The sequence below is a fragment of the Canis lupus genome, chromosome 2 (assembly GCF_003254725.2).
Source record: "Canis lupus dingo isolate Sandy chromosome 2, ASM325472v2, whole genome shotgun sequence".
In the NCBI taxonomy this organism is placed as follows: Eukaryota; Metazoa; Chordata; class Mammalia; order Carnivora; family Canidae; genus Canis; species Canis lupus.
In genome coordinates this window covers 56766908-56786892 of record NC_064244.1, presented here as the reverse complement: position 1 = coordinate 56786892, position 19985 = coordinate 56766908, and the positions used below count along the sequence as shown (strand labels likewise).

Here is a 19985-nt window from a genome sequence, read left to right as displayed (position 1 = left end):
CATTGGATCTAGGAGATCATGGGTAAGTTCAGTGACATGGAGGGGACAAAAGCCAGAGAGCCAGGCTGTAAAGGGTAGAGAAATGACTCAGTGGAATTTAAGAAACAAAGCTGATGAACATAGGAGAAGGGCAGGAAAAATAAGATAAAAACAGAGAAGAAGCCAAACCACAAGAGACTCTAAACTCTGGGAAACAAACAGAGCTGCTGGAGGGAAAGTGGGTGAGGGGGATGCGGTAACTGGGTGATGGGCATTAAGGAAGGTACTTGCTGTGATGAGCACTCGGTGTTAGATGCAACTGATGAATCACTAAACTCTACCCCTCAAACTAATAATGCACTCTATGTTAACTAAATTGAATTTAAGAAAAAAAATTTAGGGATCCCTGGGTGGCACAGCGGTTTGGCGCCTGCCTTTGGCCCAGGGTGCGATCCTGGAGACCCGGGATCGAATCCCACATCAGGCTCTCGGTGCATGGAGCCTGCTTCTCCCTCTGCCTATGTCTCTGCCTCTCTCTCTCTCTCTCTCTCTCTCTGACTATCATAAATAAATAAAAATTTTAAAAAAAGAAAAAAAATTTAAAATATTTGTAAAGCTAAAAAAAATGTAGCTGGGGAGAAAATGATGGGCACAGCAGGGTATACTACACTTTTGAAAGGTTTCACTCCAGATGAAAGGAGAGCAATTAAGCAATGACTAAACCGAGTCACCTGAGGTTATAGGGATAATTTTAAACTCCTATTATGATTATATATAAATATGAAAAAATCAGAGTTTGGACAGTCCTCCTCAATTTTATAAAATCAAATTGTCAACTTAATGAGCTTACAGAAGTGAGTCAGACCCCATTAGAGCTTATGTCACTTGACTGTAATGGGTACCTGGCCATGACTCAGAAATGCAGACACAAAGCCACGTGACACCATATATTACTAAGCATCGCCTATGCATTATCAAACAGTGATTTAAAAGCTTGCATCGTGGTATACAGCTGGCAGACCAGACCAGAACTATGGAAGTTACATTTCCTTTTGTGGAAACTTTGGGAGCCTGTATTTAATTTGAAAATGCCTTGAGGGGGCACCTGGGTGGCTCAGTGGTTGAGCATCTCCCTTCGGTTCAGGTCATAATCCTGGGGTCCTGGGGTTGAGTTCCACACTGGGCTCCCCGCAGGGAGTCTGCTTCTCCTTCTGCCTGTGTCTCTGCCTCTTTCTCTTTGTCTCTCATGAATAAATAAAATCTTTAAAAAAAAGAAAGAAAATGCCTTGAGATTATGAATGCCAATCCATAGATATACAAAAGTTGTAACTTTCTTCATATCTAAGCCTATGTAGGACAAAATGTCTCTCAGAAATGTATTGATTCAAAAAAAAAAAAAAAGAAATGTATTGATTCGATTCCATAGAACATTTTTATTCCTGGCTCAAGTAATTAATATTTCTAAGTAACTAGGTGGCAGTGTGGAATAATGGTGAAGACCACAGCAGTGGGACCCAACCGACCTGGAGTCTGAATCCCAAGTCAACCTCTTATGAGCTGTGAGGTCATGAACAAATTCCTGATTTGTAGAATGAGAAGAGTAATAGTATCAACACAGAGGGTTTTGTTGCCCATCAAATGAGGCCATGTGTATGCAGGACTCAGCACCAAGATGTATATTATATACAATTGTATACACACATACACTCACACATACACTCTACATGTCATCCTAGGAACATCTTTCCTATGCTTTGCTAAACCAATGACTGAGATATTATTTGAGCTTCTCTGTCTCTCTCTATCAAGTGACAGAAACCCAACTTCAAGTAGCATAAGTCAAAATTGTATTGTACCAGCTCATAGCACTGAAAACTGCAGGGCATGGCTCTGGTATCACTAGATCTACTGCCTTCAAGAGAACCAAGCCTCACCCCCTCTCACTGCTCACTTGTCTCTGTGGGCTCCCAGGCTAGGCAGGTGCTCCCTTCTAGGTGGCCAGCAGTTCAGTTACCTTCACAGCATCCCCCACTAGAAGACAATGCTCTTGGTGCCAGAATTGGTCTGGTTTGGTCACAAACACATCTCTTTACCCTGATCACTTTTGTTTTTTTTTTTTTTTTTTAATTTTTATTTATTTATGATAGTCACACAGAGAGAGAGAGGCAGAGACACAGGCAGAGGGAGAAGCAGGCTCCATGCACTGGGAGCCTGACATGGGATTCGATCCCGGGTCTCCAGGATCGCGCCCTGGGCCAAAGGCAGGCGCTAAACCGCTGCACCACCCAGGGATCCCCCCTGATCACTTTTGAAAAAGGTATCAATTTTCTGATTGGCTAGCCTGAGATCCATGACCATTCAGGTCAACCTCACAGAATCCACAGGACCCGAGAGCGGAGAGTGAGGACTGAGGTGAGGAGGGATTACTGCAAGTGAATAGATTCTGAACAAACAAAAACAGCTTGTGTCCTCCATTGCCTCTGTCTTGGTGGTTGGAAATGCTTTTAAATGATTTAATGTTAGTACATTAGGATCTGAATTAATTCTTTTTTTAAGGATAGATAGATGATAGATAGACTAGAAGATAGATAGGTAGATAGATAGATAGATAGATAGATAGATAGATAGATGATAGATAGATGATAGATAATAGATATGACAGAGAAAGAGAGAGCGCAAGAGAATGAGCACAAGCAGGGGGAGTGGCAGGCAGAGGGAGAAGCAGGCTCCCAGCTGAGCAGGGAACCCAACATGGGGCTCTTCCCCAGGACCCTGAGATCATGACCTGAGTCTAAGACAGATGCTTAACCGATTGAGCCACCCAGGTGCCCCAGGATCTGAATAAATTCTTGGGCATATATTTTGAAGGCTCCAATCCTCTTTAGCGGAGTTTTCAAAGTCATCACTATTGACATTTTGAGACAGATAATGCATTGTTGTGGACCACTGTCATGTGCATTGTAGGATCTTTAGCAGATCCTGGCCTGCACCCACTAGAAGCCAGTAACACCTACCTACCTTCTCCCTTCTGTTCTGACAACCAGAAATGTCTCTCAAGATTAACAAATATCCCCTGGGAAGCAAAATCACCTCCTGTTGAAAACTACTGCTCTAGGCTATGTGATTTTCCCAGCTTATTTTTATTATAATTATTCAGATAAAATCCAATTTTATCAAGTGATTCTAACTACAGAAGTGCACAAAAGGCTTCTCAGTGAGTACCACCACTTTTGGGGAGTTGGGGGAGGAAATCCTGTCCAAGTAGCTCAAGTGAAAGGCTATCATGAGAATAAAGTCTTCTTGCAATCCAAAGAAGGCTGAATCGGCAAGCTTCAAGGAAGAGTCCCTCAGACCCTTCTGTGTTTCACTCTGTTTCTCTATTTCTCATTCCAGAGTCTGGTGCCAATTGCATCTGTACTTTGTGCCAATTAGTACAAATAGTCAAGGGACAGATCTGACTGGTACAAATCATCTTTTCTAGCCACATCAGGAGTCATGCTCTGTTTGGACCAAGGGTCAACCCATCTAATCACCTATATCCAGGGCTGGAGCGAAAATGGGATCTGATTCTTCAGAACCTGCCCTTTTGAACAACAGAGGCTGAAGCCAGGGAATCTTCCACCGATGGGATCATGGTTCGAGTGAGCAGGTGAATCAAAATACATTTGCCATATGACAGACGGGTGGAAGGGAAGAATACAAAGGTGCAAGACGGGGATGGCCCACTGTCCCAGTTTGTCTAGCAGTGGCTCAGTTTTCTTTTTTTTAACTAAAAAAGGTTTTACAGTGATAAAACATATAAGAGAATTTATTATTATTTTTTTTTGATCAACACCACAGTTTATTTGTAAACATATTATATGTGTCAATAATCAAATTGACAACACTTTATACATTTTGTTGTAGAATATTAACATCGAGAATTTATTATTTTAACCAGTTTGAGTGTATAGTGGCGTTAAGTACAATCTGTATATAGTATGTATAGTAAGTGATACTATGGCATTGGTACTATGGTAAGATACTATGGTACATGGTTGTGCAACCATCACTACCAACCATCTCCAGAACATTTCCATCTTCCCTAATAGAAACTCAACTCCTCAGTCCCCAAGCCCCTGGGAATCACCATTCTACTTTCCATCTCTCTAAATCTGACTATTGTAGGTACCACATGAAAGTGGATCATACCATATATGTTCTTTTGTGTCTGGCTTGTTTCATTCAGAATGATGTCCTCAAGGTTCATCCATATTGTAACAGGTGTCAGAATTTCATTTCTTTTGAAGGCGGAAGTGTTACATTCTATGGACGTATTACATTTCGCTGAACCATTTATTTGTTGGTGGATACTTGGGTTGCGTCTACCTTTTGGCTATTGTCAATGGGACTGATTCTTTTTTAAAAGAAACTCTAATATTTTAGGAGGCACCTGGGTGGCTCAGTCAGTTAAGCGTCTGCTTTCGGCTTGGGTCATGATCCCAGGGTCCTCAGCAGGGAGCCTGCTTCTCTTTCTGCCCCTGCTTGTGCTCTCTCTCTCTCTGTTCTATAAATAAATAAAAATCTTTTAAAAAAAGAAACTCTAATATTTTAATATTAAAATAGCGACTGAAGATTTCATTAAACAAATTTCCATATCAAAAGCATCAAGATTATACAGAACTAAAAAAAAAAAAAAGATTATACAGAACTGCTGCAGGACACTGACCAAAGAGCATTCATAAAATTATATATCGTATCTTCTTTTTATGGCTTTTTCTTTAAGTTTTATTTAGGTAAGTAGTCTCTATACACCATTTGGGGTTCAAACTCACGACCCCGAGATCAAGAATCACACACTCCTCTGACTGAGCCAACCAGGTGCCCCTTTTTTTCATAGCTTTATTGACGTATAATTGATATACAAAAAATCATATGTATTTAATGTAGAAATTTTAATGAGTTAGAATAACTTCTATGATATCAGCACCAGCACAATAAAGGAAATAAATGTATCTGTCACCTCGAAAAGTTTCCTTGTGTCCTCTTGCTTTTATGTATGTGTGTTTATATGTGTACCTGTGTGTTAAGAATATTCAACATGAGATCCACCCTCTTGACTTTATAAGGGCATAACACCCCACTGTTAACCATAGGCATCATGTTGTACAGTTTGTCTCTAGAACTTACTCATCTTGTAAAATTGTAACTTTATACCTACTGAATAACAACTTCCCATATCCCCATCCACCTACTCCCTGACAACCACCCTTCTATTTTCTGCTTCTATAAGTTTGATTCTTTTATATACTCATGTAGATGGAATCATGTAGTATTTGTCTTGTGGTGACTTATTTCACTTAGAATAAGGTTTTCCAGGTCCACCCATGTGTTGCAAATTGTAGGAGTTTCTTCCTTTTTTAAAGGCTGAATAATATTCCTTTGCAAGTATATACCTCACTTTCTTTGTATATTTATCTGTTGATGGACATTTAGGTTGTTTCCACATCTTGGCTATTATGAATAATGCTGCAATGAGCATAGGATTACAGATTATCTCCTCAAGACCCTGATTTAAATTCTTTGGATATATACCCAGCAGTGGAATTGCTGGATCATATGGTAATTCTATTTTTCATTTTTTGAGGAAACTCTATACTGTTTTCCATAGCAGCTGCACCATTTTGCACTCCAGCCAACAGTGTACGAGGTTCCAATTTTCCAGCATCCTTGCCAACACTTGTTACCTTTTGGTAACAGCCATTCTAACAGGGGTGGTGTGATATCCCCGTTGTGTTCATGTGGTTTGCAAATATTTTCTCCCATTTCACGGGTTGCCATTTCTTTCTGTTGATTGTTTCCTTTGCTGTGCAAAATCTTTTAGTTTGATACAGTCCCACTTGTCTCTTTTTGCTTTTGTTGCCTGGATTTTTGGTGTCCTATCATGAAATCATTGCCAAAACCAATGTCATGAAGCTTTCCCTCATGTTTTCATCTAGGAGTTTTACAGTTCCCAATCTTAAGTTTTTTTTTTAATAAAGGTTTTATTTATGTATTCATGAGAGACACACAGAGAGAGAGGCAGAGACACAGCAGAGGGAGAAGCAGGATCCCTGCAGGGAGCCCGATGCAGGACTCGATCCCAGGACCCCAGGATCACACCCTGTGCCAAAGGCAGATGCTCAACCACTGAGCCACCCAGGCGTCCCTTCAGTCTTATGTCCTAAGTCTTTCATCTTTAGTGCTTAGTTTTACCACTATAAGTTCTGTGCCCCAAGAAACCCCTCAGGCCAGGACAAACTGGGACATGAACCCACTGTAGACAGGAACCCAGCAAACACACTGGAAGCCAGGACCTCAGCATGAGCAAGTGAGAGCATCACCTTGTGCTCCAGGAAAGGTGGCCCCTCCCACACAGCCTCGGAAGACTAGAGGACAGAGCAGACTAAAGAGAGGTAGCTCTCAGAGGCCTCCAGTGGACTGTCCAGGTCTCAGTGACAGAATCCATGTCCAAAGGGGACACTGAAGATCACTCTCTCTCACACATTCACACGACAAGATTCAGTTTTGCATAAACCTGGCCTTATTAACAAACGAAGCTCTTCAAAGACCTAACTCTTATAAAGCTAGGAGCATTTTCCATTAATAAGAAACTTTATTGCAATCATGCATTTTCAGTAAACCCAAGATCTGTTTCTTTCTTTGTGCTTTTGTGTATTGTTTCTTAAACACATAGCTGCCAAAGGCATCCTTTTTCTATATATTTCTTTCACACTGCATTGGTTGTGCAGTGTAAAAACTGAATGCTCAGTTTCTGGCATTAAACATGTTCTTTGGTATTACTGTCAGTCTAACCAACACTGCCTCTGTTTGTCAGGGTCTGTAACGTGACTTGTTGTGTGGTAGGAATAGGAACAGTAGGTTTTGGGGAGGTGTCATGTTCTATTTGCATGGGTTTCCCAATTGTTAAACACTGACAGATTTGAGCATCTTTCAGGTCTGAAATATTTTAGGTCGTTGATGGCATTGGAGGTGGCAGAAGGGAAAGAGACATTTTAAAGAAATAAGTACTTGATCCACTCATCACGGAATCAAATCATACTAGTTGTACCTTAAATCTCGCATTTTAAATTTCAACTGTGAGATACTGGCTTTTGTCTATTGGTAGTGTGGGATGCAGGATTTTTTAGTGTATTTTTTACAGACTATTCAGCTAATTTTTCTATTTTTGCTAAATAAAAATCTTTACCTACTAAAAAAAAAAAAGATTCACCAACAAATATTAGGTGAACACGATCAGTGGTAAAAAGAATTCAAAAGGACTCAGTAATGCTGATATGGTGTTGACCATGGTAAAGTGAGTGATGAGCACCTGAGTCCCTTTCTAAAGATCAAACAGCCACAAGTAACTTCCCTACAAGGATCAGAATCATCAAGGGCTGTTCCTGGTTACTGTTGGAAGCGTGGGCCATCTTTACCTCCAGCACACCTTCCAACTCAGAATGTTAATACATAAGAACACCTACGTACCTGGGACTGATGATTGATTTTAAATGTTAAATTATGTGTAATGATATTTCAGAGGATAAAAGCTTCCCCTGGGACTGAACCATGGGGGCTTAAAAGTGGAGTCACAGTACTGTCTGTATAGCCAGCAGCAGAATGTTGGCAAATGCTTTTGTCAGTATAAGGGGTGCAGGGACAACTCTCTCACCCAGAATTTATAAATTAGGAGATACAAGTGGCCTCTGGCAGGGGTACATGCTGCTGGAGCTTTCCCAGAAGTTGTTTCCCTTCTCCCAGTAAAAGTCCTGATTCCCCCATTAAAAGGGGCATAGTATCCTTATCATACGTAAAGTGGTGGCTTATAAGTGCTCATCTTTGGCTTTCACTACAAAAATATATACTTAATATTCAAACGTGCTTTATTTTTTAATTTCTTAGAGTTTTTTTTTTCTTAGAGTTTTTAATGTAAAAGTAAGACACGCAAAAGTTTTTTTAAAAGATTTTATTTATTTATTCAAAAGAGACAGAGAGAGCGAGAGAGAGAGAGAGAGAGAGGCAGAAACATAGGCAGAGGGAGAAGCAGGCTCCTTGCAGGGAGCGTGATGCAGTAGTGGATCCCAGGACCCGGGGATCACGCCCTGAGCTGAAGGCAAACACGCAACTACGCACAACTACTGAGCCACCCAGGTGCCTCAAGACATGCACAAGTTTAAAATGTCCAACTGTGCAAAAGATTATACAGTGAAAAGTAAGTCTCCCCTCTCCCCTGGCCCTCTGACCCCATTTCTCCTTCCTAGAGGAGACCAGTTACCATCTTGATGAATATCTTTCCAGAAATAGTCTATGCAAAGATAAGCATACCTATAAATTGAGAGCCCCCGTTTTACAAAAATGGTAGCATGTTCTACATTTTGTCCTGCATCTTGCTTTTTTTAAATCGAGCTTTTTAAAGATAATTGTAGATGTACATGCAATTATAAGAAATAGTGCAGAGAGATCAACATACTCTTTATCCAATTCTCCTCGATGGTAACATCTTGCAAAACTGTTCTACACTATCACGACCAAGAGGTTGATATCGATACATTCCAGCCACATAGTTCAGATTCCCCCCTTTTCCTTGTACTCCCTTATGTGTATTTATCTCTGAACTATTTTATCGCCTGTGCAGGTTCCTGTATTCCCACCACAATCAAGACATAAAATATCTGCATCACCACAAGCATCTCTCCTGGGGCCACTTATCACCATACCTGACTGCCTCCCAGCCCCTTCCTCATCCTGAACCCCTGGCATTTCTAAAATTTTGTCCTATCTTGCCTTAATTTTAATTTAAAAAAATTTTTAGGGACGCCTGGGTGGCTCAGCGGTTGAGCGTCTGCCTTTGGCTCAGGGTGTGATCCCAGATCCTGGGATCGAGTCTGGTATCGGGCTCCCTGCATGGAGCCTGCTTCTCCCTCTGCCTGTGTCTCTGCCTCTCTCTGTGTGTCTCTCATGAATAAATATAAAATCTTAAAAAAAAAATAACTGGAAGCATATGGTAAGTAACCTTTTGGTATTGGTTCTTTTTTCCTAAGCACAATTTCCTGGAGATTCATCTAAACTGTTACATGTCTCAGCAGTTCATTCCTTTTGTTGTTGTTGTTGTTTTAAGATTTTATTTATTTATTTATTTATTTATTTATTTATTTATTTATGAGAGTGAGAGAGAGCAGGGGGAGGAGCAGAGGGAGAGGAACAAGCAGAGTCCATGCCTAGCATGAAGCCCGATATGGGGTTCAATCTTACGACCCTGAGATCATGACCTGAGACAAAATTGAGAGGGATGCTTAAGCACGTGCCCCTGTTTGTTCCTATTCTATTGCTGGGCAGTCTCCCCCAATATGGATACACCACAGTTTATTTATCTATTAGCCTGTTGGAAGATATCTGGGTTGTTTTCAGTGTGGGGCTCTTATGAATCAAGCCGCTACGAATGTTCATGTATAAGTTTTGGTGTCAACAGAAGTTTGCATTTCTTTTGGGTAAATGCCCAAGAGTATAATTGCTGGGCCATATGGTAATTATATGTTTAATTTTTATAAGAAATTGGAAAACTTCCATTTTAACCACTTTGCATTCCCACTGACAACCCAGTTTCCTTGCATCCTTGCCTGTATTTGGTGTTTGTCATTACTTTTTCTGCACAAGGTAGTTCTATTTCTTCCTTTCTAAGCTGTATGTCTTCTATTTCTTTTTCTTGCCTTCTCCCAGTGTTGTCATTGTTGTTGCTTCACTAAAGAACATAACTTTCAGGTCATGAGATTTTTCAGTTGAGGAGCTTCTTTTTCTTTTTTACTTTTTTTTTTTTTTGATGGGGGAAAAGTTGGTGTCAAAATCAAGAGGTTCTGCAAATCTTTAGTATCAGTAACCAGTGTTTGATAAACATTATCACTGGTTTTCTTCAAAGAATTTCTTAATTCCTTTCATGCTATCAGGAGCATTATGCAAAAAAAAAAAAAAAAGAGCATTATGCACACTGCATTTGATTCCTGCATCATTTGACTATTATCACTAACTTTACTTAATCTCTTACCTAGAATTAGTGCTGAATAAATAAAATTTAAAGTTAATAATTTCAGAAGTATACCTTTGGCTTGCATTCTTTGTCAATTAGCATTATCTCTATCAATAAAATTACTGATGGTTGGGCCACTGGGTGGCTCAGTCCATTAAGAGTCTGCCTTTGGCTCAGGTCATGATCTGAGTCCTGGGATGGAACCCTGCATCAGACTCTTTGCTCAGCAGGGAGTCTGCTTCTCCTTCTCCCTCTGGCCCTCCCCTGCTGCTTGGATTCTCTGGCTCTGTCCCTCTGTCAAATAAATAAATAAAATCTTTTTTTAAATTATCATGATTTTTTAAAAAGAATATAACTTAGATGTCCTATCAATCAGTAATATGAATCTGCCTCATTCTTTTTAATGGTTTCGTAGTATCCATAGTAAAATTGCCTTAATTTATTTTACCAGTGTCCTATCAGTAGGCTTTTATTTGATTCTAATCTTTTGCTAATAGGAACAATATTCAATAAATATACCTGCACATATCTTTTCACACATGAACAAGAAATTAGAGGAAAAAGACCTAGAAATAGAACTATTGTATCAAAAAGTATGTTCACTTTATATCTTGATAGTGGCTGAATTATCTTCCAAAGAGGTTGAACCAATTTACAGTCATATTCAACACAGTGTCTTCTCAAATTTTTAAAAATTTTGCCAATCCAATAGGTTAAAAAAGGATTTTGTTATCGTAGTAGCTGATTTTTTTAAATTTTTATTTACTTTTATATATTTTTAAATTTTATTTAAATTCAAATAATTAACATAAAATGTATTATTGGTTTCAGAGGTAGAGTTCAGTGATTTATCAGTCTTATATAACACCCAGTGTTCATTCCATCACATGCTCTCCTTAATACCCATCACCCGCTCTCCTTAATACCCATCACCCAGTTACCCAATCCCACCACACCTCTCTCCTCCAGCAACCCTCAGTTTATTTCCAGATTAAGAGTCTCTTATGGTTTGTCTCCCTCTCTGATTTTGTCTTGTTTTATTTTTTCCTCTCTTCCCCATGATCCTCTTTTGTTTCTTAAATTCGACATATGAGTGAGATCATGTGATAATTGTCTTTCTCTGATTGACTTATTTTGCTTAGCATGATATCCTCTAGTTCCAACCACATTATTGCAAATAGCAAGATTTATTTTTTTTAATGGCTGAGTAGTATTCCAGTATATATATATATAAAATACAGTATATATATATATATATATATATATATATATATATATATATATCCCATATCTTTATCTATTCATCTGTCAGTTGGCATCTGGTCTCTTTCCATAGTTTGGCTATTGTGGACATTACTGCTATGAACATTGGGGTGCAGGTGCCCCTTCAGATCACCACATTTGTATCTTTGGAGTAAATACCCAGTAGTACAATTGCTGGGTCATAAAGTAGCTTTATTTTGAACTTTTTTTTTTTTTTTGAACTTTTTGAGGAAACTCCATACTATTTTCCGGAGTGGCTGCACCAGCTTACATTCCTACCAACAGTGTAAGAAAGTTCTCCTTTTCACCAACATTTGTCATTTTCTGGATTGTTAATTTTAGCCATTCTAATTGGTATGAGGTGGTATCTCATTGTGGTTTTGATTTGCATTTCCCTGATCCCAAGTGATGAGCGTTGTTTCATGTGTCTGTTGGCCATTTGTAGGTCTTCTTTGGAGAAATGTCTGTTTGTGTCTTTTGCCCATTTCTTTATTGGATTATTTGTTCTTTGGATGTTGAGTTTGATATGTTCTCTATAGATTTTGGATACTAGCCCTTTATCTAATATGTTATTTGCAAACATCTTCTCCCATTCTGTTGGCTGTTTTTTGGTTTCATTGACCATTTCCTTTGCTGTGCAAAGCTTTTTATCTTGATGAAGTTCCCAAGAGTTCACTTTTGTCTTTGTTTCCCTTGCCTTTGGAGATGTGTCTGGTAAGAAGTTGAAGCAGTCAAGGTCACAAAGTTTGCTGCCTGTTTTCTCCTCTAGGATTTTGATAAATTCCTGTCTCACATTTAGGTTTTTCATTCATTTTGAGTCTATTTCTGTGTATGGTGTGAGGAAATTGCTCAGTTTCATTCTTCTGCATGTGGCTGTCCAATTTTCCCAACACCATTTGTTGAAGAGATTGCCTTTTTTCTATTGAATATTCTTTCCTGCTTTGTCAAAGATTAGTTGACCATAGAGTTGAGGTTCCATTTCTGGGTTCTTTATTCTGTCCCATTAGTCTATGTTTCTGTTTTTGTGCCACTACCATACTGTCTTGATGAGTACAGCTTTGTAATAGAGCTTGAAGTCAGGAATTATGATACCACCAGTTTTGGTTTTCTTTTCCAACATTCCTTTGACTATTTGGGACCTTTCCTGGTTCCAAATTTTAGTATTATTTGTTCCAACTCTGTGAAATAAGTTGATGGTATTTTGACACCTAGGAATAAACCAAAAAGGTTATGGATCTTTACTCAGAAAATTATAGAACATTTATGCAAGAAATTGAGGAAAACACAAAGAAATGGAAAGATATTCCATGCTCATGGGTTGGAAGAACAAATATTATTAAAATGTCTATGCTACCTAGAACAATCTATACATTCAATACAATCCCTATCAAAATGCCATCAACTTATTTCACAGAGTAGTTGCTGACTTTTAAGATGAGTTTAAACTTCTTTAAAATGATATCAAATTTAGGGGAGCCTAGGTGGCTCAGTCAGCCAAGCGTCTGCCTTCGGCTTGGATCATGATCTCAAAATCCTGGGATTGAGCTCCCTGCTCAGTAAGGAGTCTGCTTCTTCCTCTCGCTCTACCCCACCCCCAACTCACACTCTCTCTTGTGCTCTTTCTCTCTCTCAAATAAATCAAATATTTTTTAAAAATGAAATCAAATTTATACAACTGAAAAGTGACTTACCAAAAATAGAAGAGTACTATATGATCTTTTCATATAGTCAGATAGTATTACTATTTTTTATTCAAGCCAATTCTCCAGGCTGTATTTTTTTTCTTTTTAAAAAAATTTTTTTATTGGAGTTCAATTTGCCAACATATAGCATAACACTCAGTGCTCATCCTGCCAAGTGCCCCCTTCATTGCCCATCACCCAGTCACCCCAACTCTCTGCCCACTTCCTCTTCCACTACCCCTTGTTCATTTCCCAGAGTTAGGTGTCTCTCATGTTTTGTCACCCTCACAGGCTGTATTTTTGAAACAACGAAGGGCTCATTACACATTTCTCTCATGTATATGGAGGGAGCTTTAACTGAGAAACTTGAGCAGATGGTATATGCCAATGAATCAAGCTATGTCTTTAAGGAATGTGTGGTCCAGCCACAGGGTACAAATAGTTATTTGTAACATGGTAGGTATCACTGTCTTCCATGGATACTCTCTCTATCTCTCTCCAGGTAGTTCAGATTAAAAAGGCAAAGGCACTGAGGCATAAGCAAATAAGCTTGTGGAGTAAGAATACCAGAAATTCAGTATTTCTAGAGGGCCAGGCAGAGGACTCGGCCACAACTTCAAGCAGGAGCCCAGTTAGAAGCAAAAATTTAAGCTTTCTCCTACAGGCTATAGGAATCATTGATGGTTGTAAGGAGAAAGTGATCAGATTTGCATTTTAATTGCTTACTTCTTCCGAATTGTGCAAGCTTGGATATACAGGTACTTAGATAGTTATGCCCTTTTGGTGTGCCTAAAATACTTCGTAGTAATAAAGACCAAATGTGGTTATACATTAAAATTTCATCTAATTATGTCCTTGCCGTTTGTATTAATAACTACCACAAATTTAGCAGCTTACAACTGCACCAAGTTTGTTATGTTTCAGTTCTGGAGGTCACAAGTCTGAAATGGGTCTCATAGGGTTAAAGTCAAGATGTAAGTGTGGCCTTGTTACTTCTGGAGGCTCTAAGGTAGAATCTGTTTTCTTGTGTTTCCAGCTCCTGCATTCCTTAGTTCATTGCCCCTTCTCCATCTTTAGATCCAACAGAGCAGCATCTTGAAATCCCTGAGTCTCTCTGTGGCTTCACTACATCACTTACAAAGATCCTCGTGTTTACACTGGGTTGACCCAAATCATCCAGCATAATCTCCCCATCTCAAGGTCAGTTGATCAACAACCTTAATTCCCCCTTGCTATGGAATATATTTCCAGTTTCCAAGGACTAGGTCCTTGATGTGTTTTGTGAGGGGCCAGTATTCTGCTTACCATGCCAGCCATCCAACATTAAAATTTTTTATTCAAATTGTGGTAAATGAGACATAACATAAAATTTACCATTTTTCAGAATACAGTCAGTGAAATTAAGTACATTCATGTTGTTGTACATCCATCACCACCATCCAGTTCCAGAATGTTTTTATCTTTTCAAACTGAAACTCTGTCCCCATTAAACATTAATGCCCCCTCCTCTCCCTTCCCCCCTCAGCCTCCTCATGCCCTCAGCCCCTGGGCACCACCATTTGACTTGCTTTCTCTATGAATTTCACTACCCTAAGTGCTTTATCCAACATTTATTGAATACTTAACATGTGCTAATCACTTTGCCACATACTTTGATTCATAAGTTAATTTTCCTTGATACTTTTTTCTCGGCTTTTTATTGCAAAATATTCACACACAGAAGAGTTAAAAGAATTGTATAATGAACAACCAACCATATACCTAGTACCCAGATTCAAGTAATTGTTAACCTTCTGCTATATCTGCTCTGGGTGTGTGTGTATGAGTGTGTGTGTGATTATTTTGCTGATGCATTGTATGGTAAATTGCAATCATAATGACACTCGATTCATAACTACTTCTGGAAGTGTCTCTTAGAAATCACATTTTTCTACATAACCACAATACCATGATTGTATCTAACAAAATTAACAATAATTTTCTAAAAATATTGTCTAATAGCCCATGTTCAAGTCTCCCCAGCTGTCCCCAAAGCATTTGCAAATTAGTTTTTTGAACCAGAAGCCAGTCAGGGCTGACTTATTGCCTTTGGTTGCTATAGTCCTTTTAATCCACCCATCTTTCTCCCCGTATCACATTGACTTTTCAAAGAGCCAAATTCTGTTCCAGCCATCTATATAGAGAATTTTATTTTATTTATTTTTTATAAATTTATTTTTTATTAGTGTTCAATTTGCCAACATATAGAATAACACCCAGAGCTCATCCCATCAAGTGCCCCCCTCAGTGCCCGTCACCCAGTCACCCCCACCGCCTGCCCACCTCCCCTTCCACCACCACTAGTTCGTTTCCCAGAGTTAGGAGTCTCTCATGTTCTGTCTCCCTTTCTGATATTTCCCACTCATTTTTTCTCCTTTCCCCTTTATTCCCTTTCACTATTTTTTATATTCCCCAAAATCTTCTATAACTTTAGTAGCTTAAAACAACTATTTTTTAATTTTTTAATTTAATTTTAAAAATATTTTATTTCTAAGTAATCTCTACATCCAACATGGGGCTTGAACTCAAAACCCTGAGATCAAAGTCCCAGGTGTCTCTTAAGACAACTATTTGTATCTCACAATTTTGTGAATCTTGAATTTAGGCAGGGCTCAGTCAAGGAATTCTTCTGTTTCCTATAACATTGACAGAAGCCATTTGCTGGTATTCAGTTGACAGATGGACTGGACTGGAGGTTCCAGGTAGGCCTCATGGTCATTTTTGCTGAGCACCTTGGTTGGGGTGGCTGAAAGGCTGAACTCAGCTCTGAGAATGCTCACCAGAGTGTGTCCATGGAGCCTCTCTAGCATGGTGGCCTCAAAGTGGTCAATTTTCTGGTATGATGGCTCATCCATCCAGGAACAAGTGTTTAGGTAAACAGGACAGAAGCTGCATTACTTTTTTAAAAAAGATTTTATTTATTCATGAGAGACAGAAAGAGAGGCAGAGACACAGGCAGAGGGAGAAGCAGGCTCCCTGTAGGGAGCCAGATGTGGAACTCGATTCCAGGACCCCAGGATCACACCCCGAGTCAAAGGCTTCATTCAACCACTGAGCCACCCAGGTGCCACTGAATTACTTTTTATGATCTTGGCTCAGAGTCACAAAGCATCGTTTCCATCATGCTGTGTGGAACTAGTCACAAAGCCCACCGAGATTTAAGGAATTTGGAGCTATGCCTTAAAAATTGCCATGAGATCACTGTGCCTTCCAGCCACAAATTATTTGCTTTTCTTTCACTCGCAAAATACACTCTTTTCCAGGATTTCTTTAAAATCTCATCCCATTATGACATCACGATCAGGCTCTTCAAGAAATTACTTTCCTTACCTAGATTCCTTGTGGAACTTCTGTTGGACCACATCCTTAGGAGTACAAGCATACCTCAGAGCCATTAGAGGTTCAGTTCCAGACCACCCCAATAGAGCGAGTCAAATGAATTTTTTTGGTTTCATAGTGCGTGTAACATTTATATTAACACTATGCTGTAGTCTATTAAGTGTGTAATAGCATTGTCTAAAAAACATACTACCTTAATTTTAAAATATTTTATTGCTAAAAAAATGCTAACCATCATCTGAGCTTTCAACAAGTCACAATCACTGATCAGAGATCACTGTAACAAATATGATAACAAGGAAAAATTTTGAAATATTGTGATAATTACCAATATGTGGCACAGAGACATGAAGTGAACAAAATGGCACCAATAGACTTGCTCAATGCAGAGTTGCCATAAACTTCAATTTGGGGGAAAAAAAAAAAAGCAATCTCTGCAAAGCACAATAAAATGAGGTATACCTGAATCAAAAGTACTGCTCTCTGAGAGGAGCTATAGAGCATGCCTTTAAGATTCTCAGAGAACTGTTTGTGTACCTGAGCAGATTATGAAGAACTATCTTGTCTTTCTGAGGTCAGAAACATACATCTTACATTTAGGTACCAGATCCCCCCACCCCCCAAACCATGTTTTATTAGTTGATGCCCTTGTAAAATGGTCCACATTCTTTTTTTTGTATCTACTTGTTTTCTCTTGGTGTCTTTTTAACTTTTTCTCATAGCACCCACCCCCCCCACCCCACCCCACCAACCCAACTGCCATATTTCCTGCAAAGTCTAGAGGCTTGATTGGATTCAGGTTGGAAGCCTAGATGAGTCAACACACATATTGCCTCTCTACAGGCACAGAAACTGTTCCACGGTTAGTGCATTAGATTTGATCACTTCCATATGGTGGTGACTAGCAGATCTCTCCACTGTAAAAGTTCACTTTCCTCTTTGTGATCAGCATGTCATCTGTAGGGCGATACTATGAAAAATACGGAATGCTTCACAAATCCACGTCATCCTTGTGAGGATCCATGCTAATCTGACACCCTCCCAATTTTACTCTGTGCTATGTAAAGGCCAGCAAGCCCTGGCCTTTAAGATTAAATGAGGTCATAGGAGTGGTCATAGTACTAGTATCCTTATAAGAAAAGGAAGAGAGGGGCAGCCTTGGTGGCCCAGCGGTTTAGTGCCGCCTTCAGCCCAGGGCCTGATCCTGGAGTCCCGGGATCGAGTTCCACATCAGGCTCCCTCTGCCTGTGTCTCTGCCTCTCTCTCTCTCTCTCTCTCTCTCAGGAATAAATAAATAAAATCTTTAAAAGAAAAGGAAGATAGGGGCACCTGGGTGGTTCAGTGGGTTAAGCATCTGACTCTTGACTTCAGCTCAGGTCGTGATCTGAGTTGTGAGATTGAGCTCTGCATCAGGCTCTGTGCTTAGCATGGAGGCTTCTTTTCTCTCTCCCTGTTCTTCCCCCTATACTCTCAATCTCTCTCTAATTAATTAATTAATTACAGAGGAAGAGGAGACAGCAAGGATGTGCATGCGGAGAGGAAAGGCCATTTGAGGACACAGCAAGAAGGTGGCCATCTGCAAGCCAAGGAGAAGAACCTTGGGAGAAACCAACCCTGCTGACACCTTGTTCTTGCACTTTCAACCTTCAGAACTATGAGAAAATTATCTCTTGGTTAAGACACCCAGTCTGCAGTATGTTGTTATGGTGGCCCTGTCAAACTAATACAGGTCTTGGAAAACATCTAAGATTTACTGAGGAGTTTAGAATTTATTCTGTAACCAGTGGGGGGTGATTTGGGTTGAAAGCTGGGAGTAACCGGATCAGAGCTTTGGACAGGAGGATCACTGCCAGAGAAATACAAAGGAACTTTGGAGCAAGGAGAGGTAGAGACAGAGAAAAACCGGCCGGGAGGGATTTTAAGAGTATGGGTGGGAAATGATGAGAGTTCAAACAAAGGCAACTGGACAGACAAAAGAAAGGTAAGAAGGTAGAATCAGCAGTGTATTGACCAGCTGGACATGGGGAGCTGTGAAAGGAAGCAATACAGAATCCTGCCAGCTTCTTGATTGGATAGTGATTGTAGTGCACATTTATGTTTCCCACCTAGCTTCCTCCATCCCAAAAACACTCTAGAATTGACCCCAAATCTTCCCTATTGTGCAGCCCTTGTGCTTTGGGGAAGCTCACCCTATCCCAACATTAATGGCAGGCTTTTACTGACGTACACTAATTAGCACATGCCATTGCTCTGGGTAGTTTTTGGTTCAGGAGTGAGCATGTGATCTAAACATGCAATGGAGGTGAGTGTCAGAACTCTCAACTGAATGTTCTCCCCCACTGGACAAGAACAAGGAAGCTTATATACCTGACTTAACTGGCAAACATCTTGTGATCCCAGGGGAATGAGCCATAGACTAGAGCTGACCATGTGCTGAGCAGAGCAAAGATAGATCCCCAAAGACACCTTCGGGCCGTTGGATCAACTGACCATGAAGTCCTGGACGCCCCAGTCATGGAGTCTAGAAATCCCCTGATGTTTAAGCTGGTTTGAATTGAATTTCCCTATTACTTGAAAGATAGATACAGATAATCAGGTGAATGGTGGAGCCATTAACTGGCATATGCAGGGAAAAGGAGGGGCTGGTTTGAAAGGAAAGAAATTTCATGAACTTTCACAATCCCACCTCTTTGCTCAAAGTTGATTCTTGGGTCTGGAACGACCCTCTCCTCACGTTTTTGGGCCTGCTAAAAAAGTCCTCCTCATACCCAGAGGCCCCATTCTTATGCACCTTCCTTTGTAAAGCCTTTGTGAATCCCTATGAGGTCCAGGTCAGAGATTATCACTCTTTAGTAACTTCCATAATATATTGGACACAGTTCTATTATAGCTTTAATCATTTCATGTTACTATTTCCTCCACTGGGAACCAACCTCCTAAACAGTCCAGAACATGTCATATTCATCATGTCCACACCATAGCCCTGCAGCATTTGAGCATCTTGAATAAATGATAGCTATTCTTCCCCCATATTCTTCTCATACTAATGAAATTCCTTGCCACTCCACCCACTTTGGACTGAGGTAAACTCTGGCTATCAGATCATGGATTAAATTATATAAAGATTACTCAAGGGGATCCCTGGGTGGAGCAGTGGTTTGGCACCTGCCTTTGGCCCAGGGCGCGATCCTGGAGACCCGGAATCGAATCCCACGTCAGGCTCCCGGTGCATGGAGCCTGCTTCTCCCTCTGCCTATGTCTCTGCCTCTCTCTCTCTCTGTGTGACTATCATAAATAAATAAAAATTAAAAAAAAAAAGATTACTCAAAAAAGATGAAAATATAGGAACAAAAGGAAGGGGTATTTTTATGGAGCTGGGAACACAGAAAAAGAAAAGTTGGATCAAATGAGTACCTTGATTATAATGATGTGATTGCTGTTCCTTTGCCAAATTATGAGGGTGACACACACACTGAATCTCTCTGGATGTATGAGATGGGTTTACAATGTCTCCTAGTACTGCTGAAGACTGTGGGAAGAATCTAAAATCGGCACTACCCACACATAAGGTCGCATCATGCCTATCAATTTATTTTGATATCATTGAAGGCGTTTTGGAGCAGTGCTCAAGAAATAGCTCA

At 39.9% G+C, this 19985-nt stretch overlaps 1 long non-coding RNA gene across 4 annotated transcripts in view; it reads left to right on the top strand.

The window, feature by feature from the left end:
* LOC112660111 (uncharacterized) overlaps positions 1–19374 on the top strand; it is a 68428-nt gene extending 49054 nt beyond the window's left edge. The window contains exons 5-7 of one of the 4 annotated variants that reach the window (XR_004813910.2): positions 3461–3628; positions 14044–14166; positions 17848–19374. This is a non-coding gene — a long non-coding RNA (uncharacterized LOC112660111). Of the gene's footprint in view, positions 1–3460; positions 3629–7985; positions 8489–14002; positions 14167–17847 lie in introns of those variants that run through there. The other 3 variants (XR_004813909.2, XR_007404289.1, XR_007404290.1) reach the window with 3 other exon arrangements.
* Positions 19375–19985: the final 611 nt, after the last annotated feature.